We start from the raw sequence: 6,618 nt of genomic DNA, 5'->3' as shown, positions 1-6,618 counted from the left end.
GGATTCTTATCTAGAATTCTCTTAAGTGGACAGTGAAAAGAAAAAAAGCTTCTGTTCAAGTAAAATGCTGCTTTGCTTTCATGTTTTAAGACATTTTATCACTGGAGGTGGTCTTTAATATGGTCCTTAAGCCGTAACTCTTGGGATCTCCTCATTCCTTATACCTCTTCCACTGAACAGGAATGTTGGAGCAGAGCACAGCTCAGCACTACATGCTCCATTAAAGGAGCTTATATAGTATCCTATGGGCCTAGAGGTCCAGCGGGAACCTTTGGCAGACACAAAAATGCTTTGGAAAACTTTGATGACCTGACAGTGATTTATATTATTGCATTAGAAAAATAAATAGTATGGCAGGACCTGTCAGGATGGATAAAGCAAGGATTTGCCAGTAACTGTGCTGTGCAGCTCTCCAAACCACTAACCTGCTGTTAGCCCAGGCCTCTTTTTCATCCAAACCCTCATAAAAATTTATTGCAGATGGGTACTAAGAACCTTCAGGAAAATCCTTTGCTGTTTCAACAGCATCTCTGCCTTATGATGGTCTCGCAGTAACTTCTTCCCCCCTCCCCCAGCAGAAGAGCTTTTCTCCTGCCCAGCATGGTTCAATCCTCTCTTGGCAAAGAAAATAATTTATCAACCTATCTGGGGTAGCCAAGGGATGAAGTACCATAAGGCTGTGCATGAACGAGAGAGACTTAAATCACACTTGGAGTTGCAGGCACAGCTTCAGGTGCTGTGTCGAGAGCCCTGTTCTTGGCCCAGGTATTATTTTGCTCTGAGGGCTGATGGCAGCTAACTGCCTCATAGATCAGAACAAGACAGTTTTGTGTGATTTGGCTTCTCCTCTGCTGTGTGTTCATCAATAGATCAAAAAGCACACCTGGGCAGCATCGTGATTTGGAGCTGAAGCCTGGAGCAGTGGGGCAGTGCAGTGGCACGCTGGGGACCAGGACTGGCCACGTGCCACATCTTTTGTGCCCCAGATCACTTGGAGCCTGACACAGGTACCTGCCGATGTTAACACTTAAAGATGAGCAGTCCAAACTTCACTGACCTTAAAGGGCCTGCACAGACTCAGGGTGTGCACCTGAGCAGTTCGTGTGCAGAACCATGCTCTGCCTAGCCAGATGTTTATCATCATCTGTCATCACAGAGCTAGGAGGTAGAGATTGACAGGGTAATTTAGTCTGGGATAACATGGAAAATAAACATGGAAAAAACATGACAAGCATGCACAAGTGTTTTGAAAACTGATTGGCGTCCCATAATGAATAGCATGAGAATAATTTTTTTAAACTAAAAAATATTGAAAAGTATAAAATCTCCCTGTTTAAAAGCCAGCTGTAAGACAAGTGCAAGAGTTAACCAAATAACTTATTCCGTTATACATGTCCTGAATCAAGATTCAATATGTAGACACTTAGTATGACTTTTATATTATAATAATTTTCATTCATTAAGCGATTACAGATACAAATAGATAATCTCTTATCTCATAAGAGAATGCTTTTTCCTGTGTATTAAGGTACAAATGAAATAAGTTTTACATGGCCTGTGAAGGATGTTTTGTCGCTTGCTGGTGACAGTAGGTTAAAGCCTAAGATAACCACTTCAGACTGGCTGCATACTTCACTATTTTCCCCCTTCACAGTTGTTACATGCAGAGCCTCAAAACATATCCAGATGGACAGAAACTGTGACTGCCACTTACGAAACCAGTGTAATCTAGCACAATACACAAAGCAGGGTAAGCGGGAAGGAAAACAAGTTCTGAATAGAGGACCTCCTTGGAACATTGGATCAGCCATCAGACACACCAATTCTGTTTAGACAGGCCTGTTATACACACCCAAATGTTCTGCAAAACAAAGCACATCCCCATCCTTTCACCACTGCAGCTCCAAAACACTTCTGCCCAAGGGTGGTCTTCACCCTGCTTGAGCAGTGTTTGTGCCTACATCTTTATTCACAGACTGAAGCACTGGTTTCCAGAGTTTTTTGGTAAAGCTGCGACATAAACCATGTTCTTCTCAAGGGATATAATATCTAACAGTTTTGTTTGGGTTTCACTTTTTCAAATATGCAATAGAAAAATGTGAACAAATGGCACGCACGGGTGACACACACTTATGGCTGTGCTGCCACCAGTAGATTGTCTTGCATAATGCTGCTTTTGTGACACCAGGATAAATAACATCACCATAGCAGAGAACCTGGTCAAGAGAAAACTATTGTTATTTGAAGTTGTTCACTTGTGGGATAATGTCTGTTAAACACAATGTAAAGCAATCTATAGCTGGATTTTTGTGCTGTACATATTTTTTTGCATGCAGTATGCACGTATCCCAACAGGGTGATAAGACAATAAAGCCATGATGTAAGAAAAAAAAAAACCCAAATCCTGGCAGATTTATAGCAACTAAATCTATGTCTTCATTCCTCACTCCCACTGGCATGGTTGTCTAATTTAACTGAGGTTAATTCCAGTGCTGATTCCTACTTATGCACATGTTGGCAGAGACGGATCTCAGTGCAGTGGGCATTCTCAATCACTTATTTGTCACATTTCACAAATTTCCAAGCAATAAAAAAAATTGCTTGGGAAATTGCAATTTGAATTTGTGATATTTCATCCCTTCTCCTGCCTTCCTCCCTTTCATTTCAGTTCATGATAGTGGAATCCCCTGTTTGACTGGTGCAGCTGCTCAGTTACATGCCTGCTGCTCATGGTAAGAGTGTGCTTTGGAAATGCATCTTGCTTCCTACCACGTGGGAGTAATGATGTGTTTTGGTTTGCTGTTTTGCAGAAAACATTATTTGCCATATTGTCTCAACCGAGCCTGCCTTTTTTTTTTTTTTTTTCCCCAAGAAATTGGCCAAGGGAGCTATGATTATTTAATTTATCTTTTGATCTTTTTGCATCATGACTAGAGAGTGGCATGTGAATTATTTAATTAAGCTGTGAATATTGCTGGATATTGCTAAGTTACACAAATACTGTGTCATTTGGCTATTTATGACTAAAAAAACCTAACAGTACAAAAAAGCTAATTAAAACAAATAATCTTGGAGTCTTTTGACCAGCTGTAATATATCCATACAACACCATTCTACTGAAGAAGGAAGCTATTGTTGAGGCTTTTGTCACAGAAAAAAAAAAAAAAAAGTGATATTTTTTCTTTGGTTTTCTTCATGTCACAAAGAAAGCTGCAGCCTCTGGCATTTCAGCTGGGCTCCGTTCTGTGCCCAGGGTGACGGAGCCACTCGCAGTTGCTCACATGGAAATGTGCTGATCAAGAACTACACCATTAACAAAAGCATGCCAGGGCTTCAGTGGGCAAAGCACAAGAGCAGAATATTAACCACAGATCCTGCCTAGGTAGAAAATCCTTTTGCTTGGTCATGGCACATTACAAGGTTTCATGCTGTTCTTTTTGGCATGTGTGGTGCCACAGATTCCCCAGGAGCCATACTTCATTCAGATGTCTGCTTCTTAATGAGCTGATTTTCAGAGGAGCAGCTATTTACTGATTCATTGCTGGCTTACACCTTCAGCACATGATTTTCTTTCACAACAGTCCAGGAATCTCACCACACCTCAAACCACAAGCAATGGCCAGAATGCTCATGTAGCCATTGTGGGATTTCCTCATTGTGCTGCAGAAATTATGTAATAATGGAATAATCCTTTCAAATGGCTTCAGCAGTAATGAGGGACTCGGGTACCTGAGAAAAAATACAGTGTCATTAAACAATACTGTTTTAAACATCAGTACATGCAAAAAGTGATAGAAGTGAATTAAATGCCTGTCTCTTGTTTACGCCTTGGACTGTATGTACTTCTCAGCTCTTCATTTTTCAGGCTTACATCTTTGAATAGGAGGAGACCACCATGTATAGGCTAAATGGTAAAATGCATTTCCTTCCCCATTCCTTCTGTCCAAACTCTTGGAGTCATAGAAATGTTCAAACACTCCCTTAGTGAATTATGGTGCATGAGAAAGAGACTTCTTTGTGACTTGGCTCCTCCCTGTAGTTTGTGTCCTAACTTTTCAAGTCTTGATTTAAGTTTGACTGGTTTTTTATCCATAAATGCCCCATTTAAGATCAGCTACCTCCTAAATTTACTATGTTGCCAAAATAACCCAAAGGTGGCTTTGTTAGATAGACATCAGCAACTAAGTGACCAATTTTAAAATATTTGGTTTTCCTTGTTATTCTTTTCAGTAAATTTTCTTCTTGAATCAAAAAGTGATAAGAGATGAAGAACAGTTGGAAGTATTGAACTAACCAAGTATGCTCAATGAGGAGACCCTACTATTTGTAACACCATTGAAAGGTAACATAAGAAAAGCTTTGCTTGATACAGAATACAGGCACAGACCAATGAAAATAACAAATTTGCATATGCAAGTACTAGTATCTAACAAGATTCTAAATAAGTGAAGGATTAATGAAAAGATTGGTTAGTTTTGTCTCCATCATCAGACGACTAAGATAAAAAATTAGGACAAAGAAGAGAGGTTTTCAGGAACCACAGCTACTCCTGTCCTCTGTCTTTCCCACCCTTTTCTCTTCCTTTCAGGCCCATTTAGACAAACATCAGTCAGTCTCCTTTAGTCTATTTTGGTGATGTTCTGTGGGCTTCCAGCTTATTTCTGCATAACCTGAAATGTCTGTATTTGCATCCCAAGCTGCCAAAATTGTTCTTTAATTACATCCCAGGAACTTTCATTTGTTCTTTGAGGGGGTAGTACTGCATTGCTACACCAAAGGTCTTGTCAAGGTTCCTTAGAGATGTCTAATCTTGCAGGATACTGAAACCGATTGGACTTTATTGCACAGTGCTACAATTTGTTACACAAGACTTAAGAACAGATGCCAGTTGTTTAAGGTGCTTACACTGAAATAACTTGGTGCTTTTCCTTTTGGTTCTTTCTCTTTTTTTATTCCCTTAGTAATGTCTGTCTCTCACTTTTACTCCTCCTGTGACTTTGAGAAAAGTATTTTCATACTTGTGAGGCCTCTGGAAATTTTCAGAGCATTCAGATTATGTTCTGATAAAACTCTGACTTCTTGAGTACATACGTATGCAAAACCTTACCAAGATTTATTATCTCATTTAAAAATTGTCAGTAATATCTTCTGCATGTGTTCAGTCCAAAGGGATTTAAAAAAATCATATCAGAGTAGCTGTGGTGAGAGAAGTTCATTCCTTATCAGTCATCGAAACTTGCCAAGTCGGTTTTATGAAAGCAGTGAAATGAATGCAGAAACTAAACCCAGATTGATAAGACTAAGCCAAAAGCATAACAGAAAAAAAAAGCAGTGTTGCTACTTTAGCTTTCCTCATCTGTAACTGAAATGGAAGGGAATGGGATGGATCGAAGGTGTGTCAGCAGGGCATGCAGACCCACAGTATTGAAAATAAAAAGTCAGACACAAAACTTTCTTCCAAACTGGAATGCAGGGAACTGTCAGCCAGTCCCCATCCACACAGAATGAGTGTAAATGTGATATTGTCAGGGGCCGGTGCTAATCCTGGCACAAGTGCTGTTCCCCATCAGCCTGGCGTCAGCTCAGAGCCTCCTGGCTGTGCTGGGGCTGCTCTGTGTCCCTGTCCCGTGGAGCTGGAGCAGCTTCAGCCCTGTCAGAGCACGCTGATCCCCACGGAGAACGTGTGCCTCTGCACTTGTGTTCAGGCAGCTCTGCAGCTCCTCGCTGGCAGCCTCAGGGATATTTCAGTAGGATCAACTCCTTTCCCTACAGGGCCATAAAAAGAGAAGGGTTAACAAGGGGCTGTGAAGTGTCCGGGCAGAGGTGATGAGGAGCCTTTATGGGACCTCTGCAGAGTGCCTGACACCAGATTCTCGAGGCTCCTTCAGCGCCCTGTGCTCAGCCAAGGTTCCCAGTCCCTGGCTGGAGGCACGTGGAAATCCACTGCTGCCACACCTGAGGCTGTCAGGGATTGTGGCCATTGCCCTCAGTCATATTTACCCTGTCCATAGTAACTCACTCTTTGGAAGGACAAGTTCTGCCATGAGTCTTCCAGGTTGTGCTATAACAACCCACAGTGCCCAAGAAGTGTCTCACCAGTGGGAGAGCATGGAGAAATTCCTCACAGCCACCTTTTGTAACGGTGGATGTACCGGCCTCCCTTCTTGCCAAAGGGTCCTTAGGAACCTGGCTTCCAGACCCCTGGAATTTGTCTTGCCCAAACCATGCAGCACTGAAATCCCGGGGAGCAGCACTGATGCCGATTCATTGTTTAATCATCACCCCAGCCCCGTTCCAGGCTCTGGTCACAGCTCCTGTTTGGCACTTCCTCAAGGAGAAAGATCTGTCAGCACCAGCCACTGCTCTCCATGAGGAAATGGGCAAGCACCATTCTGTCTGTACTTCACTTCTTAGAATTACTCAGAAAATGTTTCTACATTAAAGCATGTTTCAGTATTTTTGGAGGTCAAATGCAAAATACTGCATTTCCTCTGTTCAAATCAGTAATATGAAAAAATAAATATATTTAGAAGAATTGTTAAATACTTCAGAAGTATGGACATATAAGGTGTAATTTCTGTGTAGGTTTTTAAGTTAAAAAAATCTGTTAAAGGAAAA

At 41.5% G+C, this 6,618-nt stretch overlaps 1 long non-coding RNA gene across 2 annotated transcripts; it reads left to right on the top strand.

The window, feature by feature from the left end:
* The first annotated feature begins 623 nt into the window (after positions 1-623).
* Positions 624-6,618, top strand: LOC140684009 (uncharacterized). Of its 2 annotated transcripts, XR_012055805.1 has the most exons (3): positions 624-765; positions 870-1,007; positions 1,655-6,618. It is a non-coding gene; the product is annotated as an uncharacterized lncRNA (long non-coding RNA). The 2 variants fall into 2 exon arrangements; XR_012055804.1 differs by having other exon boundaries at positions 870-6,618.

This window comes from Taeniopygia guttata, chromosome 4 (assembly GCF_048771995.1).
Source record: "Taeniopygia guttata chromosome 4, bTaeGut7.mat, whole genome shotgun sequence".
Taxonomy (NCBI): domain Eukaryota; kingdom Metazoa; phylum Chordata; class Aves; order Passeriformes; family Estrildidae; genus Taeniopygia; species Taeniopygia guttata.
Note: the sequence above shows the minus strand (reverse complement) of the source record. Positions and strands in the feature narration are given on the sequence as shown.